Below are 26,308 nucleotides of genomic sequence, written 5' to 3'. Positions count from 1 at the left end.
GGGCAGTCAAGAAATGCAATAGCATATAAGCTTGTTTTTCTCCATCATTTGCTGTTACATTCCTCAGCAACAAAACCCAGAAATGTCCCTTAAATAGAAGAGGGAATTAACAGTGTCACTGGCAACAATCGCAACTAAACAGGTGGGGTTTTAGGTGGGGTTTTAGGAGGGGTTCTGAAAGACACTATGGGGGTGTCCACTGAAAGTTGACTAGTAACAACAACTGGGACCTAAAAGACAGCTACTAAATCTGCCCAAGAAGAGACAAACAAAAGAAAAACCCCACACCAAACTTAAAGACAGGAAGCAAACCAAAAAGGTGGCGCAACTAAAGTTGTTGACCCTTCGCAGGTGAAACACCTTCCCACGAACGAGATTGACAAGCAGCACAGGTGTAACACAAACTGACTAATGAGGTGACACCAATCAGTGCGTCTTACGTGCTAACGAGTTGTACGTGCTAACCAGCTGGACGTGCTAACCAGCTATATGTGCTAACCAGCTATACGTGCTAACCAGCTGGACGTGCTAATCAGCTATACGTGCTATACGTGCTAACCAGCTGGACGTGCTAACCAGCTATACGTGCCTACCAGCTGGACGTGCTAACCAGCTATACGTGCTAACCAGCTATACGTGCTAACCAGCTGGACGTGCTAACCAGCTATACGTGCTAACCAGCTGGACGTGCTAACCAGCTATACGTGCTAACCAGCTGGACGTGCTAACCAGCTATACGTGCTATACGTGCTAACCAGCTGGACGTGCTAACCAGCTATACGTGCTAACCAGCTATACGTGCTAACCAGCTGGACGTGCTAACCAGCTATACGTGCTATACGTGCTAACCAGCTGGATGTGCTAACCAGCTATACGTGCTATACGTGCTAACCAGCTGGACGTGCTAACCAGCTATACGTGCTAACCAGCTGGACGTGCTAACCAGCTATACGTGCTAACCAGCTGGACGTGCAACCAGCATAAACATGCTAACCAGCTGGACGTGCTAACCAGCTATATGCCTGTAACCAGCTGGACGTGCCCAGCTTACGTGCTAACCAGCTGGACGTACAACCAGCTATTTTTAACCAGCTGGACGTGCTAACCAGCTAGTTTACGCTAACCAGCTGGACGTGCTAACCAGCTAAAAACCAGCTGGACGTTCCAGCTTTCAACCAGCTATAATAAACTACCAGCTGGACGTGCTAACCAGCTTACGTGCAACCAGCTATAAACCAGCTGGACGTGTCTATACGTGCTGGCTGTCAACCAAAAAATTCCAACAAAATTAACCAAACCAAAGCCTGTAACACCTTCCCCCTTAACAACAAAACATCCTATATTTTTGTTCGAACAAGTTTGCTCACCTCCAACAAAAAACAACTTCCATTTCACATTATAATAAACTACAAGGCTTCACCTTCACCAATATAAACATGGTGTCTACTGGCTGTCAACAATTAAAAACAAGAAAACACATATTTCTAAATATATATATATTTTTCTACAATATTTTTTAAAATCTCACCATCTTCTAGAACTCTCGTCTTCCTAAATCTCACTTGCTTCTAGAACTCTCGTCTTCCTAAATCTCACTTGCTTCTAGAACTCTCGTCTTCCTAAATCTCACTTGCTTCTAGAACTCTCGTCTTCCTAAATCTCACTAGCTTCTAGAACTCTCGTCCCCTTGGAACGAGCTCAAACAAAACTAATCTCCAATATAGAAAACTTGCAATCAAAATACATTGGGATCCATGGCAACGCACTGGCTAAACGCAGAACATGTTTGACTGCCCACCATTGAGAATTTCAGCAACCAAGTTGTCCTTTTACCACCGTCTGATTTCAAGAGGAAACTCCTGCAACATCCGTAGTAACTTTCCACGTCACTGCGGAGCTTCTCTCTCTTTTCAGGGTTCACTCGATGTTGTTGGATCTGGGCCCAGTCCCCAATGTCATGCTCTAGTACATTTGGGTTGGCACTTCTGAGAATTCTTATAGCAGGGCAACAATGTCAATATAATTGTACCCCTGGTTGCATAAATAATTATCATTACTAAATTGTTACATAAATTGTAAATATGAAATATGAAAATCAAATGTACACCCCTTTGTTAATATGTATTGGCAATAATTAACTTAATGGTGAGACATGGAATAATAAAACATGTATATAAACACAAACAGCTGCCATAATCATATTACTGGTATGTTTTTAAACAAGCACCTTATAAACTGCACCAGCAACAACAATACTGAGCAATATCAATTAGGGGAAATCAGGTTGTTGGTGCTGTTGAAACTAACAGCTCAAAAACCACACGGAATCTGTGAAAAACATCATGGAAATGGGAGATATTTTGATTTGTACCTCATTTTGTGGTTAGATCATAACCTGCAGAAGACAGTCAGCTATATCATGCAGAAATTATATATAGATAGATTTTCCCCTGAGGCTTAATATCCATATCATGCAGAAATCAATTGAACAGGGGGCAAACGTATGTTCTATTGTGACATTTAAATACTTAGAGGACATCATTAAAATACTCCTTCTACAATGTTAAACAAAAGAACATCAACACTGTTAAAACATTCGACATTTTCATCACTTCATCGATATCATGTTGATGATTTGCGTGTGAGAGTCTGGAGATGAGGAGTTGCATTTAATATGTCCTACAAAACCAATTTGTTTTGTTGACTGAATCTGATTGAATATGTCCTACATCACTGTTAGATACAACTTGTAGAAAACATCCTACATTTTGATTCAAGTGGGTCACTGAATGCCCCAGTGTAATGTGTAACACAGATCATTTTGTGTTAGTCACTTTCTGTTATATCATACAGCGTGATTCATATCACTTTCTTGGGAACAGAGCCTGGATTTGTCCCCCTGGGATTGAATATGTCCTACTGATATGTCCTACTGATTGATCACCTGATATGTCCAAATGTCCTTATATGTCCTACTGATATGTCCTACTGATATGTCCTAATATGTCCTACTACAATGTCCTAAAACATTCCTACTGATATGTCCATTAAAATGTCCTACTGATTGTCCTACTGATTCCTACTGATTGATTGAATATGTCCTACATCATTAAAATACTCCTACTGAATGTCCTTCGACTATTGTCCTACTGAACATCATTTCATTGATATTGAAAACAACTCCTACTGATACAGCTGTTGTATTATCCTACTGATGTACAGCTTTGTTGGTCTACTATTATCCTACTGAAGTGTACCACCTGGGTTGGCCTGTAACAAGTTATTAAAGAGCAGCAGTAAAATAACAATAGCAGGACTATATACAGGTCAGTACCTGGCTCTCCAGAGAAGACAGGCTATGTGCACCAGCCTACAACATGAGGTGGAAACTGAGATGCACTTCCTATCCTCCTGCCAAATGTATGACCAGTTAATTCATACTGTATGTTGTAGTCTGTCCAAGAGGGGAATCACACAGACTGATCTCAGTTAATTCATACTGTATGTTGTAGTCTGTCCAAGAGGAGAATCACACAGACTGATCTCAGTTAATTCATACTGTATGTTGTAGTCTGTCCAAGAGGAGAATCACACAGACTGTATGTTGTAGTCTGTCCAAGAGGAGAATCACACAGACTCAGTTAATTCATAATGTATGTTGTAGTCTGTCCAGTTAATTCATACTGTATGTTGTAGTCTGTCCAAGAGGAGAATCACACAGACTGATCTCAGTTAATTCATACTGTATGTTGTAGTCTGTCCAAGAGGAGAATCACACAGACTGATCTCAGTTAATTCATACTGTATGTTGTAGTCTGTCCAAGAGGAGAATCACACAGACTGATCTCAGTTAATTCATACTGTATGTTGTAACAGGGAATCAATGACCAAGTCTGTCCAAGAGAAATCACACAGACTGATCTCAGTTAATTCATACTGTATGTTGTAGTCTGTCCAAGAGGTTGAATCACACAGACTGATCTCAGTTAATTCATATGTCCACACTGATATGTCATACTGTATGTTGTGTCTGTCCAAGAGGAGAATCACACAGACTGATATGTCTCTACTTATATGTCATACTGTATGTTGTAGTCTGTCTAATAATTAAATCACACAAGACTGACAGCGTGTAATTTTATTAAAAGCATTCAGTTGATTACATGGCAGTTTAGAGAGCAACATCATAACAATAATCTACTTCATAATCAATAATCAATATCATCTCTATACTACTAACAACATTACACTAATTTACATCATAATCAATATCATAACGTTTATAATCAATAACATCATTATCTATATACTACTAACAACATAACACTAATCTACATCATAATCAATATCATAACGTTTATAATCAATAACATCATGAGAGGTAAACAACAACAAACCCCTTTATTATTATTTTTTTCAAAATACAAAGAATGAACAGATGATTATAATAATACCTGGACTAATAATGAAAACACTTCAAGATAAAGAATCTAAGAGACACTAAATAAGATAAAGAATCTAAGAGACACTAAATAAGATAAAGAATCTAAGAGACACTAAATAAGATAAAGAATCTAAGAGACACTAAATAAGATAAAGAATCTAGGAGAGACTCACTAAATAAGATAAAGAATCTAAGAGACACTAAATAAGATAAAGAATCTAAGAGACACTAAATAAGATAAAGAATCTAAGAGACACTAAATAAGATAAAGCTAAGAGACACTAAATAAGATAAAGAGACACTAAATAAGATAAAGAATCACAAATAGACTGATCTCACTAAATAAGATAAAGAATCTAAGAGACACTAAATAAGAATAAACAAGAATCTAAGAGACACTAAATAAGATAAAGAATCTAAGAGACACTAAATAAGATAAAGAATCTAAGAGACACTAAATAAGATAAAGAATCTAAGAGACACTAAATAAGATAAAGAATCTAATAACACTTAAATAAGATAAAGAATCTAAGAGACACTAAATAAGATAAAGAATCTAAGAGACACTAAATAAGATAAAGAATCTAAGAGACACTAAATAAGATAAAGAATCTAAGAGACACTAAATAAGATAAAGAATCTAAGATACTACTAAATAAGATAAAGAATCTAAGAGACATAAGATCAAAAAAAAAATAAAGATGAGAAGCAATACTGGAACATGAAACAGACGTAATTAGCTGCTCTCTTAAAATAATTACAAACCGATTGTTACCAAAATCCCATGTTACCCCATTCCCATGTTAACAAAATCCCATGTTACCCAAACAACATGTTCCCCCAAACCCCATGTTCCCCAAAACCTGTTGTGGAATTATCAGAATTAGTTGAGTAACATAGATAAGATGTGTTATTTTCATGATATGCTTATGAGTTATTTCTCATAAGAATGTATTTTGTTGTACTATAGTGGTGGCCATTGGCAGTTATCTGTTCTATGTCAGGACTAAGTTGCATGGGCCACAGAGAGGGGAGAGGTCAAAGTGTCATCATGTGTAAACATATATTTTACTCCCTACCTTTCCCAGTGGGGAAAGAAGGGGTTGCAGTGTCTGGAATCATTCTATGCTCCCTCTTATGTTGTTTCTATCTTAACCTATAGCCTCATTCTCCTCTCCGTGAGTTTGTCCAGGAGTTTGTATTTAAAGTGGTTGTATCTAAATGACAATTTGATATATGCCTGTTGATATGGAGGATTTGGTTTATGGTTCTGGGGTTTGGGAAAGGAGACAAAGCTGAACGATGAGTTATGTCTATGCTGACTGACTATGGGTGTCTTTGCTATTAAAAAACTCAGTTGCATTGTAATGGGCTCTCTGAGAATTCACTGGGGAGACACTGAATTTATCTGAGAGTCACAGGATTGTGATAGAGCTGATATAATTAAAGATGGAGTTTTATAACTAACTCTGACTTGTGTGTGTGGTTTGCTCCCATGATTTGGTAAAAGGAAATTTCCACGACATACCCAAACCCCATGTTACCCCAAATCCCATTTTTCCCAAAACCCCATGTTACCCAAAACCCCATGTTACCCAAAACCCCATGTTACGCAAAACCACATGTTACCCAAAACCCCATGTTACCCAAACCCCATGTTACCCAAAACCCCATGTTACCCCAAAACCCCATTTTTTCCAAAACCCCATGTTACCCAAAACCCCATGTTACCCAAAACCCCATGTTACCCAAAACCCCATGTTATCCAAAACCCCATGTTACCCAAAACCCCATGTTACCCAAAACCCCATGTTACCCAAAACCCATGTTACCCAAAACCCCATGTTACCCAAAACCCATGTTACCCAAACCCCATGTTACCCAAAACCCCATGTTACCCAAACCCCATGTTACCCCATGTTTCTAACTAAATGAATAATGGTGGTTGCAATCACTCCTTTTAGATTTCTTCCAAGGTTCTAGAAAGTTAAACTAATTCTGAACTTGTTATTAAAATTAGAATCACTTCAGGTTTGTCACCACATTTTAAACACCAGTCCACTGCTGACCATCGATTTAAAACACAAAACTGACCCAAGATCAGCCTGTAGGGTCAGCTTCATTCTACTCCTACTCCGTCCCCTGGGCTGCTCTCTCCTCTCCCGGTCCAGCTTCAGCTCTGGAGCTCAGAGAGACCATCTCCATGGCATTGACATAAAGATCCATGCTGCTCACCCTGTTCACTCTCTTCTGCCTCCTGGTGGGCTAGAGAGACACAGCACCAACAGTCAGACATTTACTCTCTAGTATCTCCATTCTCTCCCCCTCCCTCTCCCTCTAGTTTAAATGACTTGTAATGTCTGAGTAAATGTCTTTACCTTGTAGTACAGGTAGGAGGTGGTGATTGTTGTCAGTAGGATCAGCAGCACTACAACGTGTCTGATGATGAAGGCTGGCAGAGGAGAGGCTGCAAACAGAAACACCTTTGATGAGGGGACTGATCATCTTCACATAGATCTGTGGGAAATCTGTCAATGACAAAGTTATAAGTCTGGTTCCTGTTCAGTTACCTGTGATGGTGAGGGAGAGGAGCTCACTCTCAGAGGAGAAATTATGAGAGAAAACATAATTGTCATAAACACAGCTGTAGTTCCCTTGGTGGGAGTCATCTGCAGCAGGGAAGAGGAAGGCAGCAGAGTGATTGACAGCTGGCTGGGTCTGGGTTCTGTTGGAGCCGGTGAACGTGAGGAGGAAGGAGCCTCCTGGGTACTGTGGCTGAGTGGAGCAGGTGATGGTGAAGTTGTAGCCCCTGAACATCTCGGGCCCCTGGTGGCCCCTGAAGACCCCTCCCATTGGGTCAGTCAGGAAGATATCAGGCTGGACCAGGAGATCTGTAACAATAAAAGAGAACAAGAAAAACCTCTTCAACTAGTTTCCTATAGATATGACAATAACATCAGCATGTAACAGTGCCAGCCACCCTCCCTCACAGGGCAACATGAGTAGTGGGCCTACAGTCACTGAGACAACATATGTTGATATCAGGCTGAAGCAGGACATCTGGAACAAGAGGAGAGAAAAAGAAAACGTAGCTCCTCAACTACTTTCCTCATTTAGATGTGACAATAACATGACATGTGACAGTGGTAGTGAGTAGAGACGTTCACTGAGATAACACTCACATACAAAAGCATTCTGGGATATTTAAGTTGTATTTGATTCCTACTTGACTGAGTGATCTATTTTGTAAAGCAGATTTACAAGCTAAACAGTCATCATGAGAGGTGCAGAGGAAGTTGTATGAATGAAGGAAATCAGTTGAATATAATTATAATATGTTGTTATTACCTGAGCAGATCACTGTGAGTTCAGGAAGGAGATCATAACTTCTAAAACACTCCCTCAGTGAAGACTCAGACCCAGAACATGTAACTCCAAACCCTCTAGTGGTGTTTCCAGGTAGTACTGAAACAGTGGAGCCACAACCCAGCTGTCTACACACTACTGCAGCTACATCCTCCTGGTCCCCAGTCATCAGCTCCCACAATCCTCCACTCTCCCTGGTCGTACCACTCCACTCCACCAGCACAGCGACTGCCTCCTCCCACCAGCCTCACATCATCAGGCTCTGAGAAAAGAAAAGAGAGAGACAGTAATCTGACTATTTTCTCACTAAAACACACCTATATTGTCTCTCATATTCTTCACTCCAGGTGAGAAACAATGTTGATTGAGTGACAAACTGTTTCTTACCTGAGCAGGTGAGTCCAACAGCATTACCAGGTAGGCAGGTGTTGTTCTCTCTGTCTGAGGTGTCACAGTCCAGGAGAAGGGACTCATTGCCTTTACACTGGAACTCTTTATCCCAGGTCTGACCCTCACCTTCTCCATAGAGCCCCCCCTGTAGAGCTGCAGGAGCCCCACAGCCAACATCCCTACAGACTACCTCTGCATCCTGCCGGTCAAAGTCAGCTTCACACACTGAGGCCCAGGACTGATTGGACTTCACCTCCACTCTCCCAGAGCAGAGACCAGCTCCATCCACAAGCCGCACAGACACTGGAGAAAAAGAGTTGGTTGAACATTCAATCAGTTTTGTTGATGACACTGTCAAGGACTAAACACAAATATGTTGGATAAAAGATTGTAGTTTGTTATGTTTGATACTGTAAGAGGTAGAAATGGGTTCTTAGTCACTCAGGATCGGGTTGGGAATAATGCAGGCAGGAGACAGGAATAAATGCACTTCACTTTATAGAAAATAAACAGCTGGACATCCATCAGGCAGCTTCACTTCAGTAACATCTGATCTACAAGGTCTGATGCTGTATGTCAGGGTCAGGATGGGCCAAGAGGAGAAAATGTTACTGGTTTTGATGACATCACTGGTGAGAACTCAGTGATAAAAATTTATTTGATGTCTCCCATATCTCCCTCTTCCTCTCCTCCTCCCTCCTCCTCTCTTTGTGACAGTGGTAGTGAGTAGAGACGTTCACTGAGATAACACTCAAATACAAAGCATTCTGGGATATTTAAGTTGTATTTGATTCCTACTTGACTGAGTGATCTATTTAGTAATGCAGACTGACAAGCTAAACAGTCATCATGAGAGGTGCAGAGGAAGTTGTATGAATGAAGGAAATCAGTTGAATATAATTATAATATGTTGATATTTCCTGATCAGATCACTGTGAGTCCAGGAAGGAGATATAATACATGGACAAAAGCATGTGGAACTCAGCAGTGAGTTTTTCAATCATATATTTTTATGCTTTATGCGCTTCTGAGGTTCGTTCTGTGAGTTTTTGTGGTCTACCACTTCGCAGCTGAGCCGTTGTTGCTCCTAGACGTGCAACGTTGAAAGAAATTTTTACTGCCGATGTTTGTCTATGGAGATTGCATGGCTGTGTGGTCGATATTATACACCTGTCAGCTACAGGTGTGGGTGAAATAGCCGAACCCACTAATGTCCACATACTTTTGGTAATATAGTGTATCTTGTTATTACCTGAGCAGATGACTGTGAGTCCAGGAGAGAGATCATATGTTCTTCTACACTCCCTCAGTGAAGACTCAGACCCAGAACAGGAAACTCCAAACCCTCTAGTGGTGTTTCCAGGTAGTGATGAAACAGTGGAGCCACAACCCATCTGTCTACACACTACTACAGCTATAGACATCACGTCAGAGAAAGTTCCCACAGTCCTCCACTCTCCCTGGTCGTACCACTCCACTCCACCAGCACAGCGACTGCCTCCTCCCACCAGCCTCACATCATCAGGCTCTGAGAAAAGAGGAGAGAGAGACAGTAATCTGACTATTTTCTCACTAAAACACACCCATATTGTCTCTCATATTCTTCACTCCAGGTGAGAAACAATGTTGATTGAGTGACAAACTGTTTCTTACCTGAGCAGGTGAGTCCAACAGCATTACCAGGTAGGCAGGTGTTGTTCTCTCTGTCTGAGGTGTCACAGTCCAGGAGAAGGGACTCTTTGCCTTTACACTGGAACTCTTTATCCCAGGTCTGACCCTCACCTTCTCCATAGAGCCCCCCCTGTAGAGCTGCAGGAGCCCCACAGCCAACATCCCTACAGACTACCTCTGCATCCTGCCGGTCAAAGTCAGCTTCACACACTGAGGCCCAGGACTGATTGGACTTCACCTCCACTCTCCCAGAGCAGAGACCAGCTCCATCCACAAGCCGCACAGACTCTGGAGAAAAAGAGTTGGTTGAACATTCAATCAGTTTTGTTGATGACACTGTCAAGGACTAAACACAAATATGTTGGATAAAAGATTGTAGTTTGCTATGCTTGATACTGTAAGAGGTAGAAATGGGTTCTTAGTCACTCAGCATCGGGTTGGGAATAATGCAGGCAGGAGACAGGAATAAGTTCACTTCACTTTATAGAAAATCAACAGCTGGACATCCATCAGGCAGCTTCACTTCAGTACCATCTGAACTACAATGATCTGCCCATGAACATCTCCCATAAACCAATATGACAAACACAAATATAATGTTTAAATACATCTGACATCTCTCCCTCTATTTAAATGAATTAAAAACACATAAAACATGATACATGGTAATATTAAATAATGTATAAATAAATCTCTCAATATGACCAGTCTCTTACCTGAACAGGTCACATGATGATAATATCCACCCAAACAGAAACCAGGATATCTTTCTGTGATGCCACACTCTATAATAGAAGACTCATCTCCCCTGCAACCACCCAGTCTGACTCCTCTTCTTCCATCTTCAACCAGACCTCCTCCAGATTCAGCTACAGGATTCCCACAGTCCAGTTCTCTACACACAACCTTAGTCTCTCTCATTATGCTCCACAACCTCGGACATAGAACTGACCACTCTCCTTCATATAAGACTTCCACTGTCCCAGAACAGGAAGTGGTCCCATTCACCAGTCTGACTGAGTCTTCAGCTGTAAACAGCAGAGAGGAAAACACAGTGGTGAGGACAGATGATGACAGTGATTCTGTTATTCTAACAGCAGTGATGCTTTGTGGTTGACAAGTATTAGTAGTTCCATAAAACACTACTTGTTATTGGGGTTTAGAATGGTTTGTATGGACACATGAATTTCTCCATGTGTGATATTAAAGTTGACTAATATTGAACTGCTATAATCACTGTAGATTTATACTCTACCTACCTGGTGGACTGACGCTTTGAGCCTGGAGATCTGAGGAGAAAGAGAGAGAGAGAAAGGGAGGAGAAAGGGAGGAGTCAGAGGAAGAGAGAGACAGAGGTTAAATGAACATCAACATGACCTTTCAAGATGTGATGGGGAAGACAGGATTATCGTTGGTATGGTGCAACAACACCCATGTGTAAACACATTCGCCGTCTCTCCTCCACCCTCCTCTCTCCCCTACCCTCCTCTCTCCTCCACCCTCCTCTCTCCCCTACCCTCCTCTCTCCCCTCCATTTCTCTCTCCCTCCCTTTCTCTCTCCCCTCCCTTTCTCTCTCCCCTCCCTTTCTCTCTCCCCAACCCTCCTCTCTCCCCCTCCCTTTCTCTCTCCCCTCCCTTTCTCTCTCCCCTCCCTTTCTCTCACCCCTCCCTTTCTCTCTCCCCTCCCTTTCTCTCTCCCCTCCCTTTCTCTCTCCCCAACCCTCCTCTCTCACCCATCCCTTTCTCTCTCCCCTCCCTTTCTCTCTCCCCTCCCTTTCTCTCTCCCCAACCCTCCTCTCTCTCCCCTCCCTTTCACTCTCCCCAACCCTCCTCTCTCTCCCCTCCCTTTCTCTCTCCCCAACTCTCCTCTCTCACCCCTCCCTTTCTCTCTCCCCTCCCTTTCTCTCTCCCCAACCCTCCTCTCTCCCCCCTCCCTTTCTCTCTCCCCTCCCTTTCTCTCACCCCTCCCTTTCTCTCTCCCCTCCCTTTCTCTCTCCCCAACCCTTCTCTCTCACCCATCCCTTTCTCTCTCCCCTCCCTTTCTCTCTCCCCTCCCTTTCTCTCTCCCCTCCCTTTCTCTCTCCCCAACCCTCCTCTCTCTCCCCTCCCTTTCTCTCTCCCCAACCCTCCTCTCTCTCCCCTCCCTTTCTCTCTCCCCAACCCTCCTCTCTCACCCCTCCCTTTCTCTCTCCCCTCCCTTTCTCTCTCCCCAACCCTCCTCTCTCTCCCCTCCCTTTCTCTCTCCCCAACCCTCCTCTCTCGCCCCTCCCTTTCTCTGTTACCCAAGTCAACTCAACAGGCCTGATGCTATATGTCAGGGTCAGGCTGGGCCAGGATAGGAACAGGTTACTGGTTATGATGACATCACTGGTGAGAAGTCACTAATGAAAAGATATTCATTTGATTTAAATGTTTGTCTCTCTCTCCTCCCCTGTCTCCTTCTACCAACCCAGTCTGTTAGTAAGAACTATCTCTCTCTCCCTTCTCCCCTGTCTCCTCCTCAGTCTGTCAGTGAGTAAGATCTCTCTCTCTCTCTCTCTCTCTCTCTCTCTCTCTCTCTCTCTCTCTCTCTCTCTCCCTCCTCCCCTGTCTCCTCCTCAGTCTGTCAGTGAGTAAGAACTATCTCTCTCTCCCTTCTCCCCTGTCTCCTCCTCAGTCTGTCAGTGAGTAAGAACTATCTCTCTCTCTCTCCCTCCTCCCCTGTCTCCTCCTCAGTCTGTCAGTGAGTAAGAACTATCTCTCTCTCCCTCCTCCCCTGTCTCCTCCTCAGTCTGTCAGTGAGTAAGAACTATCTCTCTCTCTCTCCCTCCTCCCCTGTCTCCTCCTCAGTCTGTCAGTGAGTAAGAACTATCTCTCTCTCCTATCTCTCTCTCCCTCCTCCCCTGTCTCCTCCTCAGTCTGTCAGTGAGTAAGAACTATCTCTCTCTCTCTCTCCTATATCTCTCTCTCCCTCCTCCCCTGTCTCCTCCTCAGTCTGTCAGTGAGTAAGAACTATCTCTCTCCCTCCTCCCCTGTCTCCTCCTCAGTCTGTCAGTGAGTAGGAACTATCTCTCTCTCCTATCTCTCTCTCTCCCTCCTCCCCTGTCTCCTCCTCAGGCTGTCAGTGAGTAAGAACTATCTCTCTCTCTCTCCCTCCTCCCCTGTCTCCTCCTCAGTCTGTTAGTGAGTAAGAACTATCTCTCTCTCTCTCTCTCCCTCCTCCCCTGTCTCCTCCTCAGTCTGTCAGTGAGTAGAAACTCTCTCTCTCTCTCCCTCCTCCCCTGTCTCCTCCTCAGTCTGTCAGTGAGTAGGAACTATCTCTCTCTCCTATTTCTCTCTCTCTCCGTCATCCCCTGTCTCCTCCTCAGTCTGTCAGTGAGTAAGAACTATCTCTCTCTCTCCCTCCTCCCCTGTCTCCTCCTCAGTCTGTCAGTGAGTAAGAACTATCTCTCTCTCTCTCTCCCTCCTCCCCTGTCTCCTCAGCAGTGGCTTAGCCTCGAAGTGGTAGTTCACACAAGCTCACAGAACGGGACCGCGAGTGCTGAAGTTCGTCGCGTGTAAAAATCATTACATTACATTACATTTACATTTAAGTCATTTAGCAGAAGCTCTTATCCAGAGTGACTTACAAATTGGTGCATTCACCTTATGACATCCAGTGGAACAGTCACTTTACAATAGTGCATCTGAATCTTAAAGGGGGGGGGTGAGAAGGATTACTTTATCCTATCCTAGGTATTCCTTAAAGAGGTGGGGTTTCAGGTGTCTCCGGAAGGTGGTGATTGACTCCGCTGTCCTGGCGTCGTGAGGGAGTTTGTTCCACCATTGGGGGGCCAGAGCAGCGAACAGTTTTGACTGGGCTGAGCGGGAACTGTACTTCCTCAGTGGTAGGGAGGCGAGCAGGCCAGAGGTGGATGAACGCAGTGCCCTTGTTTGGGTGTAGGGCCTGATCAGAGCCTGGAGGTACTGAGGTGCCGTTCCCCTCACAGCTCCGTAGGCAAGCACCATGGTCTTGTAGCGGATGCGAGCTTCAACTGGAAGCCAGTGGAGAGAGCGGAGGAGCGGGGTGACGTGAGAGAACTTGGGAAGGTTGAACACCAGACGGGCTGCGGCGTTCTGGATGAGTTGTAGGCGTTTAATGGCACAGGCAGGGAGCCCAGCCAACAGCGAGTTGCAGTAATCCAGACGGGAGATGACAAGTGCCTGGATTAGGACCTGTGCCGCTTCCTGTGTGAGGCAGGGTCGTACTCTGCGGATGTTGTAGAGCATGAACCTACAGGAACGGGCCACCGCCTTGATGTTAGTTGAGAACGACAGGGTGTTGTCCAGGATCACGCCAAGGTTCTTAGCGCTCTGGGAGGAGGACACAATGGAGTTGTCAACCGTGATGGCGAGATCATGGAACGGGCAGTCCTTCCCCGGGAGGAAGAGCAGCTCCGTCTTGCCGAGGTTCAGCTTGAGGTGGTGATCCGTCATCCACACTGATATGTCTGCCAGACATGCAGAGATGCGATTCGCCACCTGGTCATCAGAAGGGGGAAAGGAGAAGATTAATTGTGTGTCGTCTGCATAGCAATGATAGGAGAGACCATGTGAGGTTATGACAGAGCCAAGTGACTTGGTGTATAGCGAGAATAGGAGAGGGCCTAGAACAGAGCCCTGGGGGACACCAGTGGTGAGAGCGCGTGATGAGGAGACAGATTCTCGCCACGCCACCTGGTAGGAGCGACCTGTCAGGTAGGACGCAATCCAAGCGTGGGCCGCGCCGGAGATGCCCAACTCGGAGAGGGTGGAGAGGAGGATCTGATGGTTCACAGTATCGAAGGCAGCCGATAGGTCTAGAAGGATGAGAGCAGAGGAGAGAGAGTTAGCTTTAGCGGTGCGGAGCGCCTCCGTGATACAGAGAAGAGCAGTCTCAGTTGAATGACTAGTCTTGAAACCTGACTGATTTGGATCAAGAAGGTCATTCTGAGAGAGATAGCGGGAGAGCTGGCCAAGGACAGCACGTTCAAGAGTTTTGGGGAGAAAAGAAAGAAGGGATACTGGTCTGTAGTTGTTGACATCGGAGGGATCGAGTGTAGGTTTTTTCAGAAGGGGTGCAACTCTCGCTCTCTTGAATTACGGAAGGGACGTAGCCAGCGGTCAGGGATGAGTTGATGAGCGAGGTGAGGTAAGGGAGAAGGTCTCCAGAAATGGTCTGGAGAAGAGAGGAGGGGATAGGGTCAAGCGGGCAGGTTGTTGGGCGGCCGGCCGTCACAAGACGCGAGATTTCATCTGGAGAGAGAGGGGAAAAGAGAGTCAGAGCACAGGGTAGGGCAGTGTGAGCAGAACCAGCGGTGTCGTTTGACTTAGCAAACGAGGATCGGATGTCGTCGACCTTCTTTTCAAAATGGTTGACGAAGTCATCTGCAGAGAGGGAGGAGGGGGGGGAGGATTCAGGAGGGAGGAGAAGGTGGCAAAGAGCTTCCTAGGGTTAGAGGCAGAAGCTTGGAATTTAGAGTGGTAGAAAGTGGCTTTAGCAGCAGAGACAGAAGAGGAAAATGTAGAGAGGAGGGAGCGAAAGGATGCCAGGTCCGCAGGGAGGCGAGTTTTCCTCCATTTCCGCTCGGCTGCCCGGAGCCCTGTTCTGTGAGCTCGCAATGAGTCGTCGAGCCACGGAGCGGGAGGGTAGGACCGAGCCGGCCTGGAGGATAGGGTGCATAGAGAGTCAAAGGATGCAGAAAGGGAGGAGAGGAGGGTTGAGGAGGCAGAATCAGGAGATAGGTTGGAGAAGGTTTGAGCAGAGGGAAGAGATGATAGGATGGAAGAGGAGAGAGTAGCTGGGGAGAGAGAGCGAAGGTTGGGACGGCGCGATACCATCCGAGTAGGGGCAGTGTGGTAAGTGTTGGATGAGAGCGAGAGGGAAAAGGATACAAGGTAGTGGTCGGAGACTTGGAGGGGAGTTGCAATGAGGTTAGTGGAAGAACAGCATCTAGTAAAGATGAGGTCGAGCGTATTGCCTGCCTTGTGAGTAGGGGGGAAGGTGAGAGGGTGAGGTCAAAAGTGGAGAGGAGTGGAAAGAAGGAGGCAGAGAGGAATGAGTCAAAGGTAGACGTGGGGAGGTTAAAGTCGCCCAGCACTGTGAGAGGTGAGCCGTCCTCAGGAAAGGAGCTTATCAAGGCATCAAGCTCATTGATGAACTCTCCGAGGGAACCTGGAGGGCGATAAATGATAAGGATGTTAAGCTTGAAAGGGCTGGTAACTGTGACAGCATGGAATTCAAAGGAGGCGATAGACAGATGGGTAAGGGGAGAAAGAGAGAATGACCAATTGGGAGAGATGAGGATCCCGGTGCCACCACCCCGCTGACCAGAAGCTCTCGGGGTGTGCGAGAACACGTGGGCGGACGAAGAGAGAGCAGTAGGAGTGGCAGTGTTATCTGTGGTGATCCATGTTTCCGTCAGTGCCAAGAAGTCGAGGGACTGGAGGGAGGCATAGGCTGAGATGAACTCTGCCTTGTTGGCCGCAGATCGGCAGTTCCAGAGGCTACCGGAGACCTGGAACTCCACGTGGGTCGTGCGCGCTGGGACCACCAGATTATGGTGGCCGCGGCCACGCGGTGTGGAGCGTTTGTATGGTCTGTGCAGAGAGGAGAGAACAGGGATAGACAGACACATAGTTGACAGGCTACAGAAGAGGCTACGCTAATGCAAAGGAGATTGGAATGACAAGTGGACTACACGTCTCAAATGTTCAGAAAGTTAAGCTTACGTAGCAAGAATCTTATTGACTAAAATTATTAAAATGAAAAATCATCTGTCCTCGGTTGCAACACTCACTTCCGAATTCCAAACTTCCTCTGGAAGAAACTTCAGCACAAGAACTGTTCGTCTGGAGCTTCATGAAATGGGTTTCTACAGCAGAGCAGCAGCACACAAGCCTAAGATCACCATGTGCAATGCCAAGCGTCTGCTGGAGTGGAAACACTTTCTCTGGAGTGATGAATCTCGTTTCACCATCTGGCAGTCCGTACCACAAACCTGGGTTTGGCAGATGCCAGGAGACGCTACCTGCCCCAAAACATGGTGCCAACTGTAAAGTTTGGTGGAGGAGGAATAATGGTCTGGGGTTGTTTTTAATGGATCGGGTTAGGTCACTTAGTTTCATTGAATGGAAATCCAATCGCTACAGCATACAATGACATTCTAGACTATTCTGTGTTTCCAACTTTGTGGCAACAGTTTGGGGAAGGCCCTTTCCTGTTTCAGCATGACAATGCCCCTGTGCACAAAGCGAGGTCCATACAGAAATAGTTTGTTGAGATCGATGTGGAAGAACTTTACTGGCCTTCACAGAGCCCTGACCTAAACCCCATTGAATACCTTTAGGGATGAATTGAAACGTTGACTGCGAGCCAGGCCTAATCGCCCAACCTCACTAATGCTGTTGTGGCTGAATGGAAGCAAGTCCCTGCAGCAATGTTCCATCATCTAGTGGAAAGTCTTCGCAAAACAGGGGTGTCTTCTGAGAGGGTCTCTTCTGAGAGGGGCTGTTATAGCTATATGCCCATGATTTTGGAATGAGATGTTAGATGAGCAGGTGTCCACATACTTTTGGTCATGTAGTATACATTCCCTTCCATGCAAATGTGTAACTCTCTTTGCAGATGAGATTAAATCGAATTTAATTTTTTTTACATCATTTTTTAAATCATTAATATCAGAGGTCAGGGTCAAGCTGAGCCGGACCAAGAGTGGAAAAGGTTGCTGGTTATGATGACATCACTGGTGAGAAGTCAGTAAAGACAAGATATTCAGTTGGCTGCATGTTAGTCTGTCAGCCCTATCTCTGTTGACATCTCACTTTCTCTCCACGCCTTCTCTCTCTCTCTCTCTGTTCCTCTCTCTCTCTTCCTGACAGACAGCATCAGACCTGTTGCCTTGGTAACATACCTCTATCATCTACACCCCCCTTCTCCTACTCTAACATCAGACCAATATAATATATAATATGTCAAGTATAAGTAGTTCCATAAAACACTACTTGTTATTGGGTTTTAGAATGGTTTGTGTGGACACATGACTTTCTTCATGTGGGATAATAAAGTTTACTAATATTGAACTGCTATAATCACTGTAGATTTATACTCTACCTACCTGGTGGACTGACGCTTTGAGCCTGGAGATCTGAGGAGAAAGAGAGAGACAGAGGAGAAAGGGAGAGAGAGACAGAGAGAGAGAGAGGGAGGAGTCAGAGGAAGAGAGAGACAGAGGTTAAATGAACATCAACATGACCTTTCAAGATGTGATGGGGAAGACAGGATTATCGTTGGTATGGTGCAACAACACCCATGTGTAAACACATTCCCCATCTCTCCTCCACCCTCCTCTCTCCCCTACCCTACTCTCTCCTCCACCCTCCTCTCTCCCCTACCCTCCTCTCTCCCCTACCCTCCTCTCTCCTCCACCCTCCTCTCTCCCCTACCCTCTTCTCTCCTCTGCAAATCTCTCTATCCCCTCCCCTCCCATCGTCTCTACTCTACCCTTCTCTCTCCTACCCTCCACTCTCCCCTTCCCTCCTTTCTCCACTCCCCTTCTCTCTACCCTACCTTCTATCCCCTACCCTCCTCTCTCCTCTCCCCTTCCCTCCTTTCTCCACTCCCCTTCTCTCTACCCTACCCTCTATCCCCTACCCTCCTCTCTCCTCTTCCCTTCCCTCTTTTCTCCTTCTCAAATCTCTCTCCCCACCCCTCCTCTCTCACCTATCTTGCTCTATGCCCTCCTTTCCCATCGCCCCTCCCTTTCTCTCTCCCCCCGTTCTCTATCCCCAACCCTCCTCTCCCCCCTCTCTCCTCCTCCTCAAATCTCTCTCCCCACCCCTCACTCTCTCTCTCTCTCTCTCTCTCTCTCTCTCTCTCTCTCTCTCTCTCATTCTCTCATTCTCTCTCTCTTCGTGACGTATAGTGTTGGACCGGTTGATCTTGACTTAGCTAATAGACCTCTAGCATCTCCACCCCTCCCTTCTCCTACTCTAACATAACACCAATATAATACATAATATATACTCTCATTAATTTACATAGAGACAGATACAATCAATCATTGACACACTGAATATACAACAGTCAGATGCAGGACACCATCACAACTTAACTGACATTAGTGCCTGTCCCCAGATGGACAGTTAGACTACAGTAAAGTACATTTACAGGTGATCACATCATTGTCCTGCTTTGAGACACATTTTTACTGTCTGCTTCCAGTTGTATGTTATTTTACTAACCCTGCAAATTATAATATATCTTACAATATCAAAACATATCTCAGTAACTGTCACAAGTGTATATCAGTATAACAGCATCCTACCTGTGCTCCACAACAGGGTCATCAGTACCACTGCAGGTATCATATCTGTCTCTAACTGGGGCTCCACAGTCTGCTGTCATAAAGAGTGGACTGAAGAGTGGAAAATACTGCTAGGCTTTATGACTCCTCTCTCATTACGTCTTAACTTCAATGATGTGAGATTAACTTCTTAGCAACTTATCTTGGATCAGTGGTTGAACACACTACAGCAAACTAACATGTTAAAAAAAACTCCACAGGAAACTGCTGACAGAGCAGCAACGTTACACATAGTGTCCTATAATATCACCTCTAACTTTCTACTGGTTGAGTTCACCTCTTATAGAATATTGGCTTAATGTTCCAGCACCTAAATATAAACAGTACCAGCACCCAAAATGAGTACTGATGAGGTCTCATGTTAGAGCAGGAGAAGGGGGGATGTGGTGTAGAAGCTAGAGGTCTGTTACCCAAGTCAACTCAACAGGCCTGATGCTGTATGTCAGGGTCAGGCTGGGCCAAGAGAGGAACAGGTTACTGGTTATGATGACATCACTGGTGAGAAGTCACTGACAAAAAAAGATGAAGAGGAGAGGAAGAGGAAGAGGGAGAGGGGGGAGAAGAGGAGAGGAGAGGAGAGGGAGAGGGGGAGAAGAGGAGAGGAGAGGAGAGGAGGAGGAGGAGGAGAGGAGAGGAGAGGAGAGGAGAGGAGAGGAGAGGAGAGGAGAGGAGGAGAGGAGGGAGAAGAGGAGAGGAGAGGAGAGGAGAGGAGAGGAGAGGAGAGGAGAGGAGAGGAGAGGAGAGGGAGGAGAGGAGGGAGAGGAGAGGAGAGGAGAGGAGAGGAGAGGAGGAGGGGGGGAGAGGGAGAGGGGGAGGAAGAGGAGGAGAGGAGAGGAGAGAGGAGGAGAGGAGAGGAGAGGAGAGGAGAGGAGAGAGGAGAGGGAGAGGAGAGGAGAGGAGAGGAGAGGAGAGGGGGAGGAGAGGGAGAGGGGAGAAGGGGAGAGGAGGTCACACCATTCCACTCAGAGGACTCTACTGTTATCAAGTGGGCATTTCAGTGAAGTGAACAAGTGCACACTTCAGGAGAAAGGAGTGATAATTGGGACAAATTTTCTTTCTAGTCTACAGTCCTGCATCTGTGACACCAGATTACCACCTAGTGGCCATAAGAGGAACTGTCCTGTCAGTGTGTTTTTACTGCTGGCTCAAAACAACACATGACCTGCAAACAGGATATGATTCATGTGTGAGTACTAAAAGCACATGAATATAGTATATTATAGTATAAAAGCAGACAATAGTGCCACTCCAATTTGACACATTTTCAATTTAAGCCTACTAGAAAGCGTGTGCCCTCAGGCCTGGAGGGAAGCTTCAGTCATTCTGCTACCCAAGAATAGTAAATAGTAAAAATTGTGTTTGACCAGATACAATGCTATTTAACATTAAACTAATTGACAGCATGTTAGCATGCTTATAGGGAAGGACACTCAACAAGCACAGCACTAACACAGAAGACTGATGATTGGCTGAGAGAAATTGATGATAAAAATGATTATGGGGGCTATCTTGTTAACCTCTTCAACCTATGGGGGCGCTATGTCATTATTGGATAAAAAAACGTGCCAGTTTTAAGCGCAATATTTTGTCACGAAAAGATGCTCGACTATGCATATCATTGGCAGCTTTGGAAAGAAAACACTCTGATGTTTCCAAAACTGCAAAGATATTATCTGTGAGTGCCCCAGAACTGATGCTACAGGCGAAACCAAGATGAAACTTCAAACAGGAAATGAGCAGGATTTTTGACGCTCTGTTTTTCATTGTCTCCTTATATGGCTGTGAAAGCACCACGAATTAGCCTGCCCTTTCTATCGTTTCTCCAAGGTGTCTGCAGCATTGTGACGTATTTGTTGGCAAATCATTGGAAGATTGGCCATAAGAGACTACATTTACCAGGGGTCCGCCCGGTGTCCTTTGTTGAAATTGTTGCGTAATCTCCAAGCTGCTCGCATTCATCCATGTGATTGAGACAGAGAGGAGACGTCCAGGAACGATATATCATGAAGAGATATGTGAAAAACACCTTGAGGATTGATTCTAAACAACGTTTACCATGTTTCAGTCGATATTATGGAGTTAATGTGGAAGAAAGTTTGGCGTTTGGATGAATGAATTTCTTTTTTTTTTTGGTAGACAAACATGACGCAGAAAACGGACCGATTTCTCCTGCACAAATAATCTTTCAGGAAAAACTGAACATTTGCTATCTAACTGAGAGTCTCCTCATTGAAAACATCAGAAGTTCTTCAAAGGTAAATTATTTTATTTGAATGGTTTTCTGTTTTTTGTGAAAATGTTGCCTGCTGAATGCTAACGCTAAATGCTATGCTAACGCTAAATGCTAACGCTAGCTATCAATACTGTTACACAAATGCTTGTTTTGTTATGGTTGAGAAGAATATTTTTGAAAATCTGAGATGACAGTGTTGTTAACAAAATGCTAAGCTTGAGAGCTAGCATATTGATTTCATTTCATTTGCGATTTTCATGAATAGTTAACGTTGTGTTATGCTAATGAGCTTGCTGATAGATTTACACAATCCTGGATACATTTGTTTTCTTAGCTAAACGTCACGCACAAAATGGAGCGATTTCTCCTAAACAAATAATCTTTCAGGAAAAACTGAACATTTGCTATCTAACTGAGAGTCTCCTCATTGAAAACATCAGAAGTTCTTCAAAGGTAAATTATTTTATTTGAATGGTTTTCTGTTTTTGTGAAAATGTTGCCTGCTGAATGCTAACGCTAAATGCTATGCTAACGCTAAATGCTGTTACACAAATGCTTGTTTTGCTATGGTTGAGAAGCATATTTTTGAAAATCTGAGATGACAGTGTTGTTAACAAAAGGCTAAGCTTGAGAGCTAGCATATTTATTTCATTTCCTTTGCGATTTTCATGAATAGTTAACGTTGTGTTATGCTAATGGGCTTGCGGATAGATTTACACAAGAATACGTTGCGTTATGGTAATGAGCTTGAGGCTGTATTCACGATCCCGGCTCCGGGATGGCTCGACGCAAGAAGTTAAACTTCAGTGCAGCTTTTGACATTATCGATCATAGTCTGCTGCTGGAAAAACGTATGTGTTATGGCTTTACACCCCCTGTTGTAATGTGGATAAAGAGTTACTTGTCTAACAGAAGAGAGGGGTGTTCTTTAATGGACGCCTCTCAAATATGATCCAGTTAGAAACAGGAATTCCCCAGGGTAGCTGTTTAGGCACCTTGCTTTTTCAATTTTTACTAAAGATATTCCACTGGCTTTGAGTAAACCCAGAGTGTCTATGTATGTGGATGACTCAACACTATACACGTCATCTACTTCAGCGACTGAAATGACTGCAACACTCAGCAAAGAGATGCAGTTAGTTTCAGAGTCGGTTGCAAGGAATAAGTTAGCACCAAATATTTCTAAAACTAAAAGCATTGTATTTGGAACAAAACATTCACTAAACCCTAAACCTAAACTAAATCTTGTAGAGATGACTAAACTGCTTGAAGTAACCCTACATTGTCAACTGTCATGGTCAAAACATATTGATGCGGTAGTAGCTAAGATACGGAGAAGTCTGTCCATAATAAAGCTCTGCCTTAACAACACTATCAACAAGCAGGTCCTACAGGCCCTGGTTTCTACCTTCTTAACAACACTATCAACAAGCAGGTCCTACAGGCCCTGGTTTCGTCGCACCTTGACTACTGTTCAGTCGTGTTGTAATGATCTTCGTCTGTTGTTTGTAGAAAGTCAGACCGAAATGCAGCGTGTAGGTTACTCATGACTTTTAATGAAGAAAATACGGTACATGAAATAACGGAAGAAGAAAACAACAAATGAAAGAAACTAATACAGCCTATCTGGTGACTAACACAAAGACAGGTACAATCACCCACGAAATACAACGCGCACTCAGGCTGCCTAAATACGGTTCCCAATCCGAGACAACGAGAATCAGCTGACTCCAATTAGGAATCGCCTCAGGCAGCCAAGCCTAACTAGACACACCCCTAATAATACACACTCCCAATTAATACAACCCCAATACGAAATACAACATATAAACCCATGTCACACCCTGGCCTACCCAAACATATAACAAAAACACAAGATACAATGACCAAGGCGTGACAGAACCCCCCCCCCCCTAAGGTGCGGACTCCGGGACGCACCTCAAGAGCATAGGGAGGGTCCGGGTGGGCGTCTGTCCATGGTGGCGGTTCTGGCTCGGGACGTGGACCCCACTCCATAAATGTCCTAGTTCCTCCCCTTCGCGTCCTAGGATAATCCACCTTCTCCGCCGACCATGGCCTAATAGTCCTCACCCTAATCCCCACATAACTGAGGGGCAGCTCGGGACCGAGGGGCAGCTCGGGACCAAGGGGCAGCTCGGGACAGAGGGGCAGCTCGGGACAGAGGGGCAGCTCGGGACAGAGGGGCAGCTCGGGACAGAGGGGCAGCTCGGGACAGAGGGGCAGCTCGGGATAGAGGGGCAACTCAGGATAGAGGGGCAGCCCAGGATAGAGGGGCAACTCAGGATAGAGGGCAACTCAGGATAGAGGGGCAACTCAGGACAGAGGGGCAACTCAGGATAGAGGGGCAACTCAGGACAGCGGGGCAGCCCGGGACAGAGGGGCAGCCCGGGACAGAGGGGCAGCCCGGTACTGAGGGGCAGCCCGGTACTGAGGGGAAGCCCGGTACTGAGGGGAAGCCCGGTACTGAGGGGAAGCCCGGTACTGAGAGGAAGCTCGGTACTGAGAGGAAGCTCGGTACTGAGAGGGAGCCCAGTACAGAGAGGGAGCCTAGTACTGAGAGGAAGCTCAGTACTGAGAGGAAGCTCAGGCAGGTAGTAGGCTCCGGTAAATCCCGGCTGGCTGGTGGACCTGGATGATTAAGGTTGTCTGGCCGATCTAGAAGATCTTGGTAGACTGGCACTTCTGGCGGATCCTGGCAGACTGGCACATCTGGCGGATCCTGGCAGACTGGTGACGCTGGGCCGACTGGCGGCGCTGGGCAGACAGGAGACTCCGGCAGCGCAGGAGAGGAGAAAGGCTCTGGCTGCGCTGAACAGGCGAGGCGCACTGGACGCGCTGGGCCGACTGGGAGCACTGGTGGCGCTGGACAGACAGGAGACTCCGGCATCGCCGGAGAGGAGAAAAGCTCTGGCTGCGCTAAACAGGCGAGGCGCACTGGAGGCCTGGTGCGTGGTGCTGGAACTGGTGGTACTGGCGCGAGGACACGCACAGGAAGCCTGGTGCGTGGAGCTGCTACCGGAGGACTGATGTGTAGAAGTGGCTCTGGATAGACCGGACCGTGCAGGCGCACTGGAGCTCTAGAGCACCGAGCCTGCCCAAGCTTACCTGGCTCGATGCCCACTCTAGCCCGGTCAATAGGAAGGGCTGGTATGTGTCGCAGCTGGCTCTGCACCCGCACTGGAAACACAGTGCGCTCCATAGCATAACACGGTGCCTGCCCGGTCTCTCTAGCCCAACGGTGAGCACAGGGAGTATGCGCAGGTTTCCTACCTGGCATAACTATTCTCCCTTTTAGCCCCCCCCAATATTTTTTTTGGGGTGACTTTCCGGTTTCCAACTGCGTCGCCGTGCTGCCTCCTCATACATGCGCCTCTCCGCTTTAGCTGCCTCTATTTCCTCCTTGGGACGGCGATATTCTCCCGGCTGCTCCCAGGGTCCTTGACCGTCTAATTCCTCCTCCCATGTCCAAATCTCCAAATGATGCATTCTCTCCCATTGCAACTGCTCTTCACGATTAACAGGAGAGTAGGCTCAGGTCTGTTTCCTGACTCAGCCACTCTCTCTCTCGCTTTCCCTGTTACCTTCAGTTTTCGCTCTGTATAGCAATGCTTTCCTTCTCGATTCCATCCGTGTATAGCCCTCTTCGCATTGCTGTAGGGAATCCCAGGCGGGCTCTTGCACTCGCTCTGGGTCGGCTGCCCACCTGTCGATTTCCTCCCACGTCGTATAATCCCTGCTTCTGCCGTCCATATCGTCCTCCTTTAGCTCCTGCCAGTTCACACGCTGCTCGATCTGTGAATTGTGGTGGGTGATTCTGTAATGATCTTCCTCTGTTGTTTGTAGAAAGTCAGACCGAATGCAGCGTGTAGGTTACTCATGACTTTTAATGAAGAAAATACGGTACATGAAATAACTGAAGAAGAAAACAACAAATGAAAGAAACTAATACAGCCTATCTGGTGACTAACACTAAGACAGGTACAATCACCCACGAAATACAACGCACTCAGGCTGCCTAAATACGGTTCCCAATCCGAGACAACAAGAATCAGCTGACTCCAATTTGGAATCGCCTCAGGCAGCCAAGCCTAACTAGACACACCCCTAATAATACACACTCCCAATTAATACAACCCCAATACGAAATACAACATATAAACCCATGTCACACCCTGGCCTACCCAAACATATAACAAAAACACAAGATACAATGACCAAGGCGTGACACGTGTGGTCATGTGCAACAAAGGACTCAGGATAATTGCAATTGGCTAAGAACAGAGCAGCACGGCTGGCCCTTGGATGTACACAGCTAATTCATACTGTATGTTGTAGTCTGTCCAAGAGGGGAATCACACAGACTGATCTCAGTTAATTCATACTGTATGTTGTAGTCTGTCCAAGAGGGGAATCACACAGACTGATCCCAGTTAATTCATACTGTATGTTGTAGTCTGTCCAAGATGGGAATCACACAGACTGATCTCAGTTAATTCATACTGTATGTTGTAGTCTGTCCAAGAGGGGAATCACAGACTGATCTCAGTTAATTCATACTGTATGTTGTAGTCTGTCCAAGAGGGGAATCACACAGATTGATCTCAGTTATTTCATACTGTATGTTGTAGTCTGTCCAAGAGGGGAATCACACAGACTGATCTCAGTTAATTCATACTGTATGTTGTAGTCTGTCCAAGAGGGAATCACACAGAATGATCTCAGTTATTTCATACTGTATGTTGTAGTCTGTCTAATAATTAAATCACACAAGACTGACAGCCTGTAATTTTATTAAAAGCATTCAGTTGATTACATGACAGT

The 26,308-nt window shown here is 45.6% G+C and overlaps 1 pseudogene; it reads right to left on the bottom strand.

Annotated features, from left to right (window-relative positions):
* Positions 1 to 6,515: 6,515 nt before the first annotated feature.
* LOC124018215 lies at positions 6,516 to 19,318 on the bottom strand (annotated as a pseudogene).
* Positions 19,319 to 26,308: the final 6,990 nt, after the last annotated feature.

This window comes from Oncorhynchus gorbuscha, unplaced genomic scaffold, assembly GCF_021184085.1.
Source record: "Oncorhynchus gorbuscha isolate QuinsamMale2020 ecotype Even-year unplaced genomic scaffold, OgorEven_v1.0 Un_scaffold_4341, whole genome shotgun sequence".
Classification (NCBI taxonomy): Eukaryota; Metazoa; Chordata; class Actinopteri; order Salmoniformes; family Salmonidae; genus Oncorhynchus; species Oncorhynchus gorbuscha.
The sequence above is the reverse complement of the archived record's forward strand: the minus strand, read 5'-3'. Positions and strand labels throughout refer to the sequence as shown.